Here is a 19,522-nt window from a genome sequence, read left to right on the forward strand (position 1 = left end):
CAGGTGCGGCTGAGTGCCCTTGAGCATGCACGCTCCTATGGGCGTGCATGCCAGGACATACACCCGCACACTGTATCCTACTTCTCTCATGCTGGATTAGCTTTCTATTATCATTATGTTCCCTTCCCACCCAGCCTTCCACTCCATGTTTTATTTTTTCTAAGCTCTTTTAACCTTTTAGTTATCTATTTCATTTTTTATTTTTATTAATGTCATTAATTTGGCACTTGTTTATGTAATATACATCACTTCGTAATATAATAATGTAATGTAATATACCCCCACTGTACCGCCAAGCGGAATACAGTATGTTGACGCTTTACAAATAAACGATGAAAATAATAATATGTTATATTATTATATAACATGATAAAAATATGATCTTGTATACATTATATAATACAAACATAGTTCATTAAGATGTCATTTTGTTGTCCAGAACCCCTGAATGTCACTCATTTTAACCACTAAGCCAGAAAGGTCCCAGAAAGATTGGTATACTTTGCTTTTTTTTAATGAACCAACTACATATCAGCCTGCAGAGGAAGTTTATGCACAAGAAAAGCGTGTATGGTGAATATGCTGGTGCATTGAAAGGTAGCAGAGCCCACAAAGTCTCTTATTCATAGGCAGACATGATACATTGTATCTTCTCCGGGCATGCTGCCTCCACCCTGTGCAGCACTCACTCCTCAGCTGTCCATTCCCCCAGCAGCCTGTGGAGATACTGAAAGCTATGAAGCCCAATCAGGAGTCCCGTGTGCCTGGGACAGACCGGCTGCACTACCAATGGCATGGAGAGGGGCGGGGGGAAGCGCTGCTGTGCTTAGCCGGGGCTGTGCTGGGCTGTGTGTGGGTTGAGCTGGCGGTGGGGAAGGAAGAGGAGGAGAGAGTGGGTGCTGGCTGGGGCTGGATACCTTGGACAAGCTGCGGTAGGTGGCCCTCAAAGTTGCTGTAAGTCCTATTTCCCTTATCCCCCCCCCCCCCCACCTTCCCTTGTAGGTTACAGCATGAGGTAGGTTCCAGACACCCCACTGCAGGGAGGCTGCCTCTGCATCAGCCATATCCCTTGGGATGCTCCCAGCATGGGGCTGACCCTGTGGAATGACCCTAAAACTATGGGGTGGAACGGGGGAAAAAAATACCATAAATAGGATTTGATGATCAGCATCTGTATCGGGGCAAGTTCTTCCAATGTCTCACCCGTTGCTAACTTTTGGAGCCTTTAAGAGGATATCCATGCATTACATACCCTCTGTTGATTTTAATATATATATTTTTTTAAAGGGTTATCACAAGGTTGTGTTTGATCACGTTGAGCCTTTACCTCCCTGTGTCAATGAATAAGAAGCCGCAGCCTTTCTGATGACTGCTTTCCAGCATGTTTACTTATAGGGAAACACATTGTGACCGATCACATTTCTGGGGAAATAATTAAATGCATTCAGCAGAATCCCCTTTAAAATGCTTCCCCTGCAGTCAGACCTGTAGGGCGTGGACCTGCTATTCCTTGACACTTTCACTGCCACATGAGCTAGTGGATCATTGGGATCAGGGCTCGTATGGTACTTTGGCATTGAAGGGTACTAAGGCTTGAGAGATGTGGGTATCATCTTCTTTGCCTTGTGTATACAGGTTTTATATACTGTACTATATACCTGTATTCTTTGTGCAACGATTTTTCATTATATACACATGTAAACTTCTTTTATGTTTAACCTGTTAAGTGCTGGGAAGACTAGAAGGAAATCCCTTTGTCTCCGTGATCCTCTTGTGGAGTAATGTGCACATGATTTTTTGGGGGTGGGGGAGAACAGTTGGGGGTGGGGGTGGGGGAGAACAGTTGGGGGGGGGGGGGAGAACAGTTGCTGGCATTTCTCAACTTTTGTGATGCTGCCAATGAGGCCATTAAAAAGTAAATAATCCGTTCCAGTTGTGGGACGGTCGCCATTTAGAGAGGTGCTAATATCTTGAAATGGGCTTTTTAAAATGTGTAGGCCATTCCTCTTTAAACTTTGCTGTACTCCTGTAAAAGATGACATGAATCTAGGATCATGTGACCTACATGCTGCCTTTTAATGCCGTGTGTGTGTGTGTGTGTGTGTGTGTGTGTGTGTGTGTGTGTGCCGCGCACAATTTTTCACTATTGGGGAAAAAAATGGTAAAAGTGTAAATTTCGCCTGATTTTTGTGAACTTAAGTGAAAATTTCACACACCTCAAACGCCGTTACTGCCCCCTATGTGTGCGCCACTCTAATGCGTTCTGTAATGGTTACCCAAATACTGTGGGGCTTAAAAACGCAACCCTTTAACTGCCAGAGGGTCCTGCAGCGCGTTGCGGAGTGTCTGTTCTCTTCTGCGTGTTCAGCGAGATGGGGTGGCAGACCCTTTCTGGCACTGAAGCGGTTAAACCAACGTGGTGATATATTTTACCCTATTAATAACGTTTACCTGTCATGCTAATAACAGCAGTCAGCCCTAGAGGACAGAAAAGGGGTGTTCTTATACCACTTCTCTGCCTCTCCAAAAGGGGTACTACACCATTTACCATTTTGTGTACTCGGTCGAAGATTGAGGCACCTTTGCTGAAGCAGGGACATCTTGAGAACCGGTGGCCCTGGGGGATGGGAGTTGCCCACCCCAAGTGTACACACATTCGTTATCCGAGGACGATAGTGTGGAACTTTCTTGATTTTTACTATGACTCTTCTGAGCTTTTTTTTGTTCTTGCACCTGCAAGAAGAAGTCTCTTTGATCCAAAAAAATCTAAACACAGTACTTGGAAAACTGACGGCACGAGCTCTGATGTTTCTTTTGATCTCTGTGCAACAGGAGTATTGTGCAACTCAGCAAATGGCAAAATACCAACTATGTAGTATGTATGGTTGAATACATTGTGGCAGCGATTCCCAACATGCGATGCAGGAACCCATAGGGTTTTGTAAGGTGTCTCCAAGGGGTTTGCCAAAAAAATGGTGGATACCAGGCAGTATAGCTGGTTACTGAGCCTGTGTGAGGACTGGGCACTTAGTAAGACCCCAACTGCACCTTAGTGTGGGTGGTACAGCTGTCAATTACAGCAGGAGCTTCCAAAGATGCTCCCCACAATGCTTTGCATGCACAGCAGCAAGGCTTTATGGCAGGGGTGCGCAAACTTTCCCCCGTGTGCACCCCTACCTGCTCTCCTTGGTGCCTCGCACCCCTGCCCAGCCCCGGCGTCAAATTACGTGCGGGGTCATGTGACGTTACGTTGCCATGGTAACGTGGCATCAATTGACGCCGGGCTACCAGGACGACACGTCGTGGGAAGGTAAGTGTATTATACAGGCCTTGCGTGGTCCCTAGCATTTAATTGCCTCGGGGTAGAGCGCAGGACCTCTATAACTGCCGCGCTCCCCCCAGAAAATGTAGTGCACCCCTGCTTTATGGGACGGGACTTTGGAAGCTCCCGCAGTGAGTGACGGTTATACCCAGTAGGCGCCCCTCCCCCCCCCGAGCTCAGGACACTATACTGACTGGGATCGGTCACACAGGTTTTGGTGCAATGGTCTGATGCGTTGGCAATAAGGTTTATTATTTTGAGGTTTGTGGAACAAATATTTTATAGCAGAGGGAGAACCATGTAATAGGTTGGGAACTGTTGTTTTATTTATTTATAAAATATTTTACCAGGAAGTAATACATTGAGAGTTTCCTCTCGTTTTATGGTAATAAAACACTAAAATTGTAGCAGTTAGACAACACAGTGTTACCATCCATAACGGTTGCATAGTAATCCACATTTACTTGGTGATTGTGTATAAGTAATCAGTTGTTCATTTGCTGGTTTGTGCTGTCTGTAGCATGTTCTGCGTGCCCTGAGATAATGGGCGTTCAGTCACATGGCAAACCCTTACTATAGGCCTCCAATTACGCCTTATTCCAAGCCTACATTTGAAGTTCCCTTAGTTGAGCATACAGTAGACTGCCTGAAGCTGACCCATATATCTCTTTACAGCACCAGGAAGCCATGTATTGCCCCAGGGAAATACATTCCTCTCCCCCTCTATGCTTCATGAGTTGTTGAACCATATACTACAAACAGTCATCACAATCGCTGTTTGTCTTGGAATAAATTAAATGTCTTTGCCTATAAAGTGTGAGACCAATGTCTGTGAACCAGCGCTGTCTTACTGCAGACATTTTTATCACCCAGTAATTCAGTTAACACATTTTTAATGTTCGTTTCTTGGTGCAAGGTTTTTTTTTTTTGTTCTTAGTGGTTTTTCCCCAATAATCACACCTAAGATTGATTTTTAGTATTTTCTATTTGCTCTGAATGTGCTTTTTATCGCAGACTCCATAAATATACAGACACTCTTGCATGGGCATCATCAATAAATCATTAACTTTATTCAAATCAATAGAAAATCCAGACTGGGTAACCAGCTTTCTCTGTGCTCACGTTTACGTTTTGTTTTGGGAAGTGAAAGCACAAAAGTTTGGTCCATAAAAGTTTATCAGTGGTTTTAACACGGCGGAGTTTCATGTTGCATCTCTGTATCGATTTGCTGTACAAGCCATAAATCAAAGTGAGACTCCATGAACTCTGACAATATTGTATATTGCAGGTAACGCCTGGCTACGTTTTTGGAACAGTGTATTTATGATTAAAACATCTAGTTCAGAGATGCACAACTCCAGTCTTCAAGGGCCCCCAACAAAGTCAGATTTTCAGGATATCCCTGCTTCAGCACAGGTGGCTCAGTCGAAGACTGGAGTTGAGAACCCCTGCCGTAACTAGAATGAAAACTCTGTCTAATGTTTATTCTGTAATCTTTGTTATTGTTCGTCTGGCAATTGGGCTTTTTTGCCTAAACGTGCAAAGCTCCATACAAGCTGCTACAGTAAGTGACCACTGTATGTTTAATGGATGTCCATGCTCACAATTAGGCTATGTTTCCTGGTCTGAAATGTTGTATTTTTGATTTAGTATATCATTGCCAGAAAAAGCCATCACACGCGGATAATAGCAGGGAAGATATTGCTGTGTGCGGTTTAATTGTATGTACAAATTTGTTGGGAACATCCAGATGAACCTTTTCTCATATTTGCCATTGACTAGTATCTGAGAGTATATGGAGACTGCAATGCCGAATAAATAGTGTTACCTTTTTTGAGCCTAAATTTCCCAAGACTGTCAACAGATCTAAAAATGTATTCTTCAGTACCTGAAAACGCTGTGTAATGCGGCAGGCATACGCTTATAAGGAGTCCGTGTTAAAATGGACAGAAAGTAAAAGCTAGTGTGGATTCATTTGCAGGTCATTACCCAGAATCCCTTGCTGCAGTGCTAGCATTGTATGCCAAGAGATAATGGTGAAAGGCAGGCCTGTCTGAGACGTGAATGTGTAAACAAGCGGTATTTTTATTTGAAGTACCTTAGAAAATTAGGCATTACATGGGTATGAGAAATAGATCCGCTTTGTAAATAAGCGCACCCCTTTTAAACTATGCCGTATTCAGTCTTGCATGTCAGTTTGTTTTTGTTTAGTCTTCTGCACTGCCCTTGTGCCATCCTTTTTTGAGCAAAAACAATAATACCTAACTCCTCCTGCAGAACTGTATGTGGCGTTACATAATCCCAGTGGAATGTGTGCAGGGAGTTGTGCTTCCTGTTTGCTGCTTGTGGAAGTAAGAGGAGACAGTCTGGCACAGAATGAATGCAGATCTGTAAGGTGTTAACTGATCACATTTTATTTATTTATAAAATATTTTACCAGGAAGTAATACATTGAGAGTTACCTCTCGTTTTCAAGTATGTCCTGGGCACAGAGTTAAGACAAATAATACATGGTTACAAATACAGTTACCTAAATGAGCAGGGTATACATTATATACAAGACATTGCATGCACAGTTAGAGATTATATTATGGGCGTATGAAACAGTTACAGACCAGATTAAAATGTGTGACAGCCTTAGACATTGGCGCTGTTTCATTTTGACAAACAGAATTCTGTATGTGGAGATTGTTGGCTTAGATCCAAAGTATGGACAATTCCTACCAATATTTAATTGTGTGAAATCTCCTCCTTTTAATTGTGAACATCCACAGTTACTTTAACGCTGTATGGCCATTTGGTTACATTGCTCTGTTTCAGTCTAGGGTATTTTCATCCCACAATGCTTCGCAACTCTCCTCCTGTCTTTCTTGACTCTTTTTCTGCTATCTCGGAGGAGGATGTATCACTGCTGATCTCCTCTTCGCCCTCTACCACTTGCCCACTTGACCCCATTCCCTCCCATCTCCTAAAACCTCTTGCTCCTTCTATAATCCCTATGCTCACACAGATCTTTAACTCTTCCCTCTACTCTGGTACCTTTCCTTCATCCTTCAAGCATGCAACCGTTATACCATTACTCAAAAACAGCAAGCTTGACCCTACCTGTCCTTCTAACTATCGACCTGTCTCCCTCCTGCCTTTTGCCTCCAAACTCCTTGAACGTCTTGTATTCTCTCGATTGCTACACTTTCTCAACACCTATTCTGTACTAGACCCTCTACAATCTGGCTTCCGCACTGCTCACTCTACTGAAACAGCCCTCACTAAAATAACTGACGACCTCCACGCTGCCAAAGACAGAGGTCATTACACTCTGCTCATATTACTCGACCTCTCTGCAGCATTCGACACCGTGGACCACCCTCTTCTCCTTCACATTCTCCATACTCTTGGTATTCGGAACAAAGCTTTATCCTGGATCTCCTCTTACCTCTCCCATCGTACCTTCAGTGTCTCTTTTGCTAACACCTCCTCCTCCTCTATTGATCTCTCTGTGGGGGTACCCCAGGGCTCTGTCCTGGGACCCCTTCTCTTTTCTCTCTACACACTCTCTCTAGGTGACCTAATCACATCTTTTGGGTTTAAATATCACCTCTATGCTGACGACACACAAATTTACCTTTCAACCCCTGACCTTACACCTGCTATACAGACCAAAGTTTCTGAATGCCTCTCTGGAATATCATCCTGGATGGCCATCCGCCGACTGAAACTTAACATGGCAAAAACAGAGCTCCTTATACTACCTCCCAAACCTGGCCCTACTACATCCTTCCACATTGCTATTGGAAATACGATCATTCACCCAGTAGCCCAAGCACGCTGCCTAGGGGTCACACTTGATTCCTCTCTCTCATTCTCCTCTCATATTCAAAACGTTTCTAAAACTTGTCGCTTTTTCCTCCGCAATATCACAAAGATACGCCCTTTCCTCTGTTACTCAACTGCTAAAACTCTGACTCAGGCCCTCATTCTCTCACGTCTCGATTACTGCAACCTCCTGCTGTCCGGCCTTCCTACCTCTCACCTGTCTCCCCTACAATCTATCCTAAACACTGCTGCCAGAATCACTCTACTCTTTCCTAAATCTGTCTCAGCGTCTCCCCTGCTGAAATCCCTCTCCTGGCTTCCGATTAAATCGCGTATCTCACACTCAATTCTACTGCTCACTTTTAAAGCTTTACATTCTTCTGCCCCTCATTACATCTCAGCCCTAATTTCTCGCTATGCACCATCACGACTCTTGCGTTCTTCTCAAGGATGTCTTCTTTCTACCCCCTTTGTATCTAAAGCTCTCTCCCGCCTTAAACCTTTCTCACTTTCTGCCCCACACCTCTGGAATGCTCTTCCCCTCAATACCCGACTTGCCCCCTCGCTATCCACCTTTAAGACCCACCTTAAGACACATCTGCTTAAAGAAGCATATGAGTAGCACTGGATAATCATGGACACTTGACACAAAGCTTGGCCTCCTGCAGACGCACTTACTAGTATTCCCTCCTACTGTCTCTGTACGTTCTCCCTACCTACCATTAGATTGTAAGCTCCTCGGAGCAGGGACTCCTTCCTTAATGTTACTTTTACAGTATGTCTGAAGCACTTATTCCCATGATGTGTTATTTATATTTGTTATTTATATGACATGTATTACTACTGTGAAGCGCTATGTACATTTTATGGCGCTATACAAATAAAGACATACATACATACATACATACATTTTGATATACCAAACAGATGAAAGAACGCACAGCATGTGGTTTGTGTTTGGCAAATAGAGGATCTAAATGCAGATTGAGAAATGTAATCTACATTATTTTCCCTGCCTCCCATTTTTTATTTGGGTTCATGGCTTTCTTTAAACCAGAGATTCATGGCTCGATCAGTGACAATGATTGACCTACCTGTGCTGAAGCAGGGATAACCATAAAACCTGACCTGTTGGTGGCCCTTGAGGACCGGAAGTCGGCCGCCCCTGTTCTAAAGCATCAACCAAAAATAATTATAGAATTTCCTGCTTTCATAACGTGACACAGCAGACCTGGGAAGGGATGGTGATTTGGGACTATTTTAAAGCACAAGTCCCTCAAAATGCTTGTAACATACAAAATACTATTAAAATATTCAGCATTCTCAGCTCTTAAAGTTCTCCTTAAAATCACATAATAAGCATGAAAGACCCATTAAACGGCTTCTTATATTTCTCATCTTATGGCATGTATTTCATATTAAATCCTCTAGCAGTTAAGGACACTGGCGAAAGTACAATTAATGTTATGCCTCCGTTATTTAAGGAGAAACTCTGGGAGGCAGGAAGCATCTGAAGGTGTTAATTGAGATTGATGTAATCATACTTTTGTTAAACACATTTTAGTAAGATTTAAGTTGGCACAATTCCTTTTGTTTAGTCTGAATGCCTTAGAGCCGAGCTCTGACTCCAAGCATGCTACCTCCATAACCTCCCCTCCGATCAAATTTCAGGCTGGTGTTTGATTACTAACTTTACTGCATTCCTACAATTCCCAACCTACTAACTGTTCTTCAGATAGGAATTCTCAACTCTCAGGCCAGGGATCAGGGATTGTAGCTAATGGAAGGAAACCTCCATCAGACCTGTCACCCTGTGACTTTAAATGATTAGAAGGCTGTGCTGTTTCATACCTGTCTTCATGGCCGTCCATCACGGAACAGAACGTTTTTCTTTCTCCTGGGTGAGTGCTATAACATACTTCTCTCTTCTGTATAACAGACGCCGTGTAGGGATTTAATGGTAACGCTCTAGATCAGTTCATTTTCCAAAGGGCTGGATTAGAAAACATTTTGGAAGGGCCATCCATCATTGTGCAGTAATGGGATTTTACATCTATATCTAAAAAGACTAAAAAAAACAGCAATCCTGTCCATTTTGCCTTTTGGTCGGCAGGAGAGGAGTTATACAGTTTTTTGTTCTGGGCCCTCACCTTGTAGAAGGCAGTATTGCACTGCCGAAACGTTGGTTTCTTAGGCACATTAAATTCACTTGCTGATTAAGACCGAGTGCCTGCTTCTTTTCTACCCAGATACCTTGTTCTCCGCATGGTTTAAGTTGCCCGTAGTGGACACTTCCCGGATTTCCAAAGTTTTCTACCATGGCCTTCCAAGAGGAAGCTGTGATGGGGCCGCTCCCTCCATGACGTTGCAATTTCCTGTGGGCCCACAGGACCGATGAGATTTGGTGACCTTTTTTGCTTCACCTAAAGTGGAGAAAGCGCAGGGAACTAAATTGGTAAGGATCTCTGGGACCAGGTGTCTCTAAAGCTAAAAATCAGTGCAGTCCATCTCCGGAGCACTCCCCCATTTTATTTTTCTTCTTTAAAAGAAAATGAGTAGGCGAGATTGCTGCTCTAAAATGTTCCATGTCTCAACACTTTGTAAGAATTTATAAAGATCTATACCACATATTTTATTACTTTGGCTTTATAATGAAATTCTGTGTGAAAATTTGCACTTGGCTGCTTGAGCCAGTGAAATGAACAGCAGCAGACCATCCAGGGGGTACTGCAAGGTCTTCTGGGGGCTGGCTTTGGTGCATTGCCTGCACGTTGAAGAGCTCTGGTTTAGATGCTTGGTTGGGTCACTGAAGGCATCAGTGCCACTTGGTAAACAACTTTGCTTCATTGACACATTAAACGCTGGTAACTCATCCACATGTCTCACCTGCTCTTTCAGATTGTGTCTTTATTGTTATTTGCTGTTGCAGTATTGCACTAATTCTGTCTTTTCTCAAACTGCTAATTGTGCGTGAGGAGAGAAACTTCTATAGAGATACTGGAGCGTGGGCTTTGTGTAGTCTGTGCCACAATCTTCAGCTTCATTTGGCACCCTCAAAGTTTTACTGCTACTGATAAAGGGGTCCCCTGTAACACTGCATATTGTGTACAAATAAACGCTGAAACTAAACTTGTGGAATTGCAAAGCCTTTTAAAACCTGTTTGGCCCCATTCACACGATTCTTGGATGGTGGAGACACAGACAAGATGTTGGTTCCAGCAGGAGCCCGTCCTCTCAGTTACATAAGGAAAATAAGAATGCAAATGGGGTCAGCCACTGTCTATTCAGCTTCAATGCTTATAAACAATGGTATTTTGTTTGAGTGAAATTAAAGTGGTTGGCAACTGGTATCGCATGGAACTGTTCTGACATTGTCACTGCCAACTTGGTCCGCTTTCATCCAGTGCCCTGCTTATTTCCTCCATGTTGATTCCATATCAAACCTGGAAACTGTTTTTAAATGGGTAATTCCCATATAATGTCTCCTGCGAGTGTTTGGAATCGGTCACTGTCTGACAAACGGCTAGAAGAGCCAGTTAGATACTGTGAGACCGCTGTTCGCCCCGTTACTGGCAGAAAAGTACCCCCGACTTCAGCTGTAGTTATTTTTAGCCGATAACTGCGATCAGCCGAGTATAGTGAATGTTCCTGAAAAACCTAAAATATAATAGGAGCGAATAACAACCATTGATGGAAATAAGAGGTTTGGTTCCATAATCTAGGAATGAAGCCGTCTGCTTATTCATTGTAGTAAGGATTTATTATCTATAAATTCTACTAACCACCTGTTTTTTTTTGTTTTGTTTTTTTTTTGATGCAACTTGAACACTTCTTAAATGAAATACAGAATCTTTCCTCTTTGTTCTTAAGTCAGTCTTGTCACGGCCAGTTTATGTGATAAATATATATTTTTTTAAGATGGCTTTGACTTCTGTATGTAAACGTTAACTCTAAACACGTTGAACAGATGTGTTAACATGTGCTGCATGTTTGGCCTCCTCGTGTAAAAGCTTTACTGTCTCCCCTAACACGTGTTGGGAACAGGTGGCCTGTGAGTAGAGTGACCCCCAATGATCTGTCTTGATCTTCTACCCCTTGTAGGCTCTTGTCATGATTGGGTTGTGGCCAATGTGTGATGCCTCTCCTGTGCTACCACAAGTAGCCGTCGTATAGCTACAGATGTAGGAGATGGTTTTGCACACCGTGGCATGTTGCTTTGGGACACGCACAATGCGGGAGAATCAGCCATTGTGCTAAATCAGCCAGTGCACAAGAAGGGGGTGGGAGGTAGTACAGTACTGCGCTACTTCACCAGTGGGTGCAATAATGGCAGCTATATCTGTGTATTTCTTACATTTCCTCTTGCGTTGAGGCATTTAGTAGAAATGGGATTTGTAGCAGTTTATGTACTTTATTGACAATGTGGGTATCAGAGAGGTAGAATAATCTTCAGTCGAGTGATTGCTGAAGTGAAGCTGACCATTTTTATCACATATGGCACTTAGTACCATATTTACTAAGCGGTGCCAAGCTGTCGTGCACCTTACGCTTTCACTTAAACGCTTAACCCCCAGATTCATCAAGCTCTGTTATAACTTGAAAGTGAGCGAATGCCTATTAGTTATACAACAAATAGAAAAAAGTGTACTTGCCTTACACTCCTGTTACCGGGTAAAAATAGCTTTGATTTTTGGTGTTGCGTCAACGAGGCAGGACCCCGCTCAAACAATCACAATTTCAATAGTAAAAAATAAAGGGGAGAGAGTCTCAATTCTAATGTCCAAAAGGGTTCTCAGACTATTTCCTTTTCTCCTTATGAGACAATAAAAAAATGTATTACTGGGGTTTTTTGATTGCCTTCCTCTGGTTCACAATACTGTAAGTACAAATATAGGATAAGCATCTGTTGTCTACATTTAGCACAGGTTGAACTCGAGGGACAGCTATTTCATTTTGCCGCCTCATCTATGTAACATTGTCTTGCGTATGACGGCCTTTTCAGAAAAGGGAGTGGGGGGTCGTTTAAATACTTGAAACTGAAAGTGAGGGCCTCCGTCTAAAATTTATATCACATGCCGTAACTTCATCAATCGACGGCCATCTTTAAAAAAAAAAAAAAAAACAGATTACTTTCTGAAACATGCCATGTTGTGTTAAATATAGATTTATGATGGATAAACACGTTCCATAGGAATATTTGACATTTGGTAAATTAAGGAAATCGTACTTACAAAGATTGTTTCATGGTTTTCTGATGGAAGCAGCTACAGTAAATGCTTTAAAGAATCTCTGGGACATAACACCCGAGTCACCCCAAAGGCGTCAGCTGTTCGCTGCTATTACAGCTGCCCGGTTATTGGGATGGGTGAAGTATTTCAGAAGCATATTGAACCCGCTCCCTCTTCACACTTAACCTGCTCTCGCATCTCTACCTCCGCATAATCCCACTTACTGCTTCCCCACCTCCTTCATATAACACAGCGACCTTCTCACCCCCCCGTGCCTCTGTTTCCACTTACCCTTCCCTATAGATTGTAAGCTCTGTGGGGCAGGGCACTCCTAACCTACTGTAACACTGTATGTTACTGTTTGTCACTTACTGTATTTGTCCCCCAATCCTATCGTACAGCGCCACGGCATATGTGGGCTCGTTATAAATAAATGATAGGCAAGGAACCTTAGAAATGAGCTCCTCTGTGCTGTAAATGATGACTTCCCATTCACACTGTGTGTATGTACAGTAAGCGTGTTCTCATGGCAGCATGCCATTTGACTAAAAAAGATTGCATCAGCGGTGGTGGGTGGCTTTGCATTCGTTAAAGCGCCTCGGTCATGAACGAACTATTTACACAAATGCCATTGTCAATATTTCCAAAGAGCGGATGCACACACACACCTGTTGTCATTTTGCTAGCAGGGAGGCTCTTCTGCGCTAAAGAGTTCCGGCTACATCAGGAGACACCCTATGGATGTGTTTTAAAGTCATTTGCTCCGCGTGCGCGTGACTGCGACGTTTTAATGTGGGCTACATTTAAAGATCAATGAAGATAAAAATATGTTTTCGGAAGTTGTTGGCAAACCCGGATAAAGTGCACACAAGGAACCGGTTATATATGTATATCGTAGCCAACTCCAGTCTTTTAAGGGCTACTGTACTAACAGGTCAGGTTTTTGACAGCTGTATTTGACTGTGCCACCTGTGCTGAAGCAGGGATATCCTTTAAAACCTGACCTGTTGGTGGTTCTTGAGGACTGGAGTTGAGCACTCCTGGTCTAAAGCTTCCTCTGCTTAATGTGCAGACGAGCATTACTGGTGCCACTTAGTGCCGACTCCTATCACTTTCTAATGTTCTTACCACAAATGTTTGTATCTGGAAACGGTTCTCTCAGTTGGAATTGGTTAAATCAATAGTGGGTATGCCTGCTATATACTATCAGGTCTTTGATCTATCTATTGTGATGTTTGCATACTGTACGCTCTCTAAGGACTGCTTGGATCCTTTAAAGGGGCAATCCCTCATTGGACCAAAGGGAACTAATTCTAGTGACTTTTTTTTAAGGGGCCATACCTGGGTAAAAGATTCCTTTTTGTACCCAAATCTGACACCAACACATATATCTTTTTCATTTTTTTTTCCGTTTTTATTAATTTTTTAAGAGTAAAGGGGAGAGTGGGTGGGAGTTAAGGGTACAGAAATAAAATGGGGTTCATTATTACCCGTATTGCAAACATTTGCATACATTTATACAGAATACAGTAAGTAGAAAAATGAAAAACCTTGCATTAAAGTACATTTAAGTCACATTCATTTTCCGTGTGTATAGAGCTAGGTTGTTGGTAAGTGGGGTACCCCAGTCTTTTGGGGATTTATAAGAAACACATATTTTGTACGGATACTTGCTTAAACCATTGGCTATCTCTGTGTATTTAATAAAGGGTTCCCATATACTAAAGTATTTCAATGGTTTCATCTTATTTAAAGCTTTAAGTTTCTCCATAGCCACTGATTTTCCAAATTATATTATGCCACGAGTTAATGGATTGGATCCCCTGAAAGTTCCATTAAAAGGGTGCATTCAATGTGACTGCACTCTGCAGAATGGTAACAAGCCTTCCTATTACAAGACTATTCGCTGGCTAAGTCTTTTAAAAGAAATTTTTGGGATACAGTAAGATGGAGTCTCCAGTACGGTGTATTGGGCTACAATTCTATTTCTAACATGACGAACATCGTTTGAGGGAAGAAAAAATGGTAACGTCTTAGAAACTATGAAGGAGCATTTAGAATGAAATATACGGTTCTTTAAGCACTTGAAATCAGATGACTTCCTTTTGGATATGTCCGGAACCTCCTTGTACTATTTTGATCTACAGCACTTACTCCCTCACCTACTGTCTCTGTAAATTTCCCATCAAACCTCTTAGATTGTAAGCTCTTCGGGGCAGGGATTTTCTTTCCTATTGTCTGATTTTGCTGCACTTATTGTATAATTATTCGCTGTACTGTATTCTTTGTGAAGCGCTGAGTACACTTTTGGCGCTATATAAAGATATACAATACAATACTTTGCTGCCTTTTTAGCAATTGTTAGTGACTTTCTGCCCTTTCAGGGAACCTCGAAGTAGCCGCGAGTTTACAAAGTTTAGTTGGCTCGGGTGTTCTAGACGTCCCGTCCGGTTTGGGAAGTCAGACTATTGCCTTCTAAGTTGAAAGCTAATTGAAGAACAAAAGTTGAAGCGCAAATAACACTACTAAGGCCTCGGGCAGGCGCGCTGCTTCTCGGCAGTGAGCCCCTGCAGCCGCAATGAGAGCGGTTTTAGCAGGGGCTCGCTTACGCACGCTTGCGGAAGCGTAAGTCTTAGCAAAATTTTAAATTCCAGCGCTCAAGGGTGCGCAGGGCCGGTCACGTGAGCTGTTCACCCAATGTCACAGCCCCCCTCCCCTCCCCGACATGCCCACGGATGGCGCACGGACCAAGGCCAGGGAAAGCACCCGCTTTCCCTCAGCCTCCGTGCGCCTCAGCACGGCTGCAGTCCTATGGACTCAGCCTAAATGTGACAACCATTAAATGAACATGAATTCCAAAGTGAATAGTGATAATCAAGTAATTTTATACTGTCCTTAATGGGAAATGCAGCTGCCAAACAGGACTCAAACCCAGTCCAGATAGAATAGTGGCAAAAAAATAAGGGAGCAAATTTCATCCAGGAACAAAAGGGAATAAAAAACAGTAATAAGGCAACACTGTATAGACATTTAAATAGAGTTCAGATTATTCTTCAAGCTGTGGTTTTTTTTTTCTTCTTTTTTTCTTTTTTTCTTTTTTTCTATTGCCTCAATACAATCTGCACACTGACAAGCGATTAGCTAAATTGCTAATCGATCAATGAAATTCAGCTGGTGGTTCACTAAATGCATCTTGGGCAATCTTCTGTTGCACTGACAGCAAAAGTTCTGTGAGGAAGATCATGTGACCAGGCAGGCACTAGATTCAATTGGTAAACTGCTACAGAGGGCAGGGCTCAAAAAGGTGATGCTATTTCGGAAGGGGAAGAGGATGTGGCTTTGTAAATGGTTGCGATAGGAACAAAAGCGCCTACTACATTAGAATACATTAAAAATGTCTTTAAAATAGTTAAAAAAAATAAATAAAAAATATGTAATGCTACATGCATTTTCTCATAGTACAGAACTGATTTAAAAAAAAAAACACATGTAGGATATTGCTTGAACGGCAACTTTAACAATTCAAAGGCTTTTGACCACTTTATAGGTGGCCTCATCTCTCATAAGAATCAAAAAGTGTTTTTATTGTTTGAATCTCCAATTTTCTCTAGCTTTGGGTTTTCACACCCATTGACGTGCCTGCTTCACTGACGGCATAACTGGTTTCTAGTGTTCCATATCTACTTCACTGACGAGCTGTAGAGACCAAGCCCTGGGAAAATGTTTAATAGTTTTGTCTACAGCGCCTCCATTTGTCAAAAGATAAAAACCTAGCCTAACCCTTTCTAATGGCTGTAAGTTCCCACATTCAATTCAGAGAGAGAAGCAGATTCCGGAGGAACAGCAGTATGAAGCAAAATAGGGCGACTTCTTGTATGACAACTTTGTAATCATCAATAAAGATTTAGTAACATAACAAAAACGAATTAAATAAGTGTTGCGTTCCCCCGTTGGTCACAAGAATGTGGTACGTTTTGGAATCTGCAGTGCCAATTGCAGTGTAAAGCTTATTAAAGGTGCTGCACTGACTGACAGGCCTGGGCCCACTGACCGTTGCACAGGTGTGCACTGACCATCCAAATGACCGTCCCACTGACCGGTGCGCCAGCGTGCATAGACCGTCCCACTGGCTGTTGCACTGGTGTACATGGACCATCCCCACTGACCGGCGTGCACGGATCGTCTCACGGACCGTCACGCTGGCGTGCACTGACCAACCCGCTGACAGTCCCACTAACCGTCGCGCAGGCGTGCGCCGACCGTCGCACGGACCAATGGTGGATACTCTTCTGATATTGGTACCTTTCTTATTTGCTCTGAGCTGAGGACTTATGCTAACTTGCCATAGGGGATTTTAGACTGAATCTGACCTTTTTCAACCCTGTCGCATAACTGTGCCTCCACCAGGCACTCTTTACCATTCAACGTTTTGTTGTAACATACTTAGTGAGGGCACACGGGTAATAGTCACTCTTACCTTGCATGATCAAACTGGTGGATGCTAGTGTTTGCTGTTCACATACCTTCCGTGGATGGGCAGCTATTGGAACAATCACCTTTTTTATTACGTATGGCATGAGTGGCCAACTCCAGTCCTCGAGGGCCACCAACCGGTCAGGTTTCAAGGCTATCCCTGCTTCAGCACAGGTGGCCCCGTCAACGACGGAGCCACTGATTGAGCCACCTGTGCTGAAGCAGCAACATCCTTAAACCATGACCTGTTGGTGGCCCTCAAGGTTTTTTTTGTATTATAGGAGTGTAACAGAATTACATGGTCTCACTGGTAAATTACCCCACCCACATGCAAAGCAAAATGCATGTACAACATCCCGGTGACCGGGCCAATCGGCAGAAAGCCTTGCGTTCCATTTCCCTGATTTCAAGTGTTGCTTTTTTACTTGACAGAACCTGGTGCATTTCTTCATATAAGACATCCATGCTCACCAACTGCAATAGTAATCTTGTGTTAAGCTTGTACAGGCATACCCTGGTTTAAGGACACTCACTTTAAGTACACTCGCGAGTAAGGACATATCGCCCAATAGGCAAACGGCAGCTCACGCATGCGGCTGTCAGCACGTCCTGAACAGCAACACCGGCTCCCTACCTGTACCAAAGCTGTGTGCAAGCGGGGAGACTATAGAGCCTGTTACAAATGTCTTCTTTACATCAGTTACGCATGTATATGACGATTGCCGTACAGTACATGCATCGACAAGTGGGGGAAAAGGTTAGCGCTTCACTTTAAGTACATTTTCGTTTTACATACATGCTCTGGACCCATTGCGTACGTTAATGTGGGATATGCCTGTATCACCTTTTTTTTGGTTTGCTGTATTCTGGTGCTGTTGGCTGCATGTTTTGTGTTTCTGTAGAGGGGGAAGTAATAGTCTGATCGTATCCAACAAACCGTTCCCATGTCAAAGAGCAGCAGACCTGTTCCCTGATACATCAACACTTAAACATGTAAGTGGGACATGTGTGTGACAATAAATGGTGGACATTTCACAGCATCACGTTCCAATGCCATCTGGCTGTAAAACTGTCAGCAGTCTTCCCAATCCTGTCCTTGGGCTGTCTGCTAATTCAGACCACATGATTGACACTTGACAATTCTTAACATTAGTTTTTGTCCAGGTTACATATTGGTCAGCGTGCCCGCACTGTATTTTGTAACATCTTATTCTTAAACACTTATGGCTCCAAGAAGGCTCAGGCAGTGTATAGGTCAGTGGCGCTCAACTGCAGTCTTCAAGAACCCCCTCCCACCCCTCCCCCCCCCCAGCAGGTCAGGTTTGAAGGATATCCCAGCTTCAGCACAGTGTTTGAGCCACCTGTGCTGAAGCTGGTATATCCTTGAAACCTGACCTATTGGAGGGGACGGGGTCTTGAGGACTGGAGTTGGCTATCCCTGTGCCACAGTAGTACGTCTCTTAAACAACTCTGTAACCTCGTGCTGTTGGTTTTTTTTGCATGCATGAAGTTCTAGGTGGATAACGCTCCTTGTGGAAAAGGCTCTCTCTGCTAACAGCTGTATTGCTGCTGTACCCCTCAGCCCTGCGCATGCATTAACCCTCATCTATTTTTAATCTACTTCTATCTATAATGTATCATCCAGTTAGGGGAAGAAGCTGTATGAGCTACAGTTGTGTAGTGTCTGCACTGTCAGTTAAATAGGTTGTTGCATGGAAATGACTGAATTCATCCCATCATCCCAGCTAATGCCGCTTTATCACTTTCACACCCAACATTAAATATGTAGAAAGACAAGTCATTGCCTACGTAGGGGTTGGTACTTCTGGGACGGAATTACTCAGCAATGAAGCTTGAGAGGAAGTGCATCAAGCTGAGTACCATGCAGAGTTATTTGATGCTCAGGAACGATCACACCCATTAATGTCAGTGTCTCCATATGTATGTATTATATTTTAATAATATGAAACACGAACAGTTTTCATGTTTGTTCTTTTTGGCTAAAAAGGTGTCTTCAGATATACACACGTGATTTACTTGTATATTGTCGTTGTGAAGGTAAAATGCATTGCGTGTGTTTTTGGCAAAATGCACGTCAATACTTGGAATTTCTTGATATTTCTATTGAAGAACGCAAGTGCCTATTTAGCCGAACTTCAACGTTGCCAAAACATAAAACTCATTGAGCATGACTTTGAAATAATGTCAAAAGGAAAAATGTATTCGCCTTTTCCTCAGTACTCCAAGAATGTAGTTAAGACTTTTTCCTCTACAACGATGATATGTACATTGAATAAAATATTGCCATTTTTCAGCTGCTAATTATTAGATGAGCCATCTATTTTTCTCAAAGATGGGGAAAGAAAATCTTTGTACTGTACATATCTTGTATACTTGCGTATTAGCAATAACCCATCCACTTTCCATAAAACACTGTATAATCTGTACACCTACGTTCTAGGTCTTTAGCTCTCATTTTACAGACAAAATTAAAATGAGAGTAACAGAAACCCACAGTGAGTTAACTAGGTCATTCTGAATAGGAACGATCTGTAATTGGTAGCAGGCGTGAAACGTTTCTCGGACCAGCATGGTCCTATATAAAATACTTTGCGTTGCCACATAGTAACCAGGGATGGTTCCCAAAACATGTGGCAAACTCTTGAACGAGAGCATTTCGGCAGAA

The 19,522-nt window shown here is 42.9% G+C and overlaps 1 protein-coding gene across 1 annotated transcript in view; it reads left to right on the plus strand.

Annotated features, from left to right (window-relative positions):
- The first annotated feature begins 841 nt into the window (after window positions 1-841).
- PLS3 (plastin 3) overlaps window positions 842-19,522 on the plus strand; it is a 77,475-nt gene continuing 58,794 nt past the window's right edge. Inside the window, 1 exon segment of the mRNA XM_075573131.1 lies at window positions 842-954. The gene's annotated coding sequence lies outside the window, so the exon portion shown is untranslated.

Source organism: Ascaphus truei, chromosome 16 (assembly GCF_040206685.1).
Source record: "Ascaphus truei isolate aAscTru1 chromosome 16, aAscTru1.hap1, whole genome shotgun sequence".
NCBI lineage: Eukaryota > Metazoa > Chordata > Amphibia > Anura > Ascaphidae > Ascaphus > Ascaphus truei.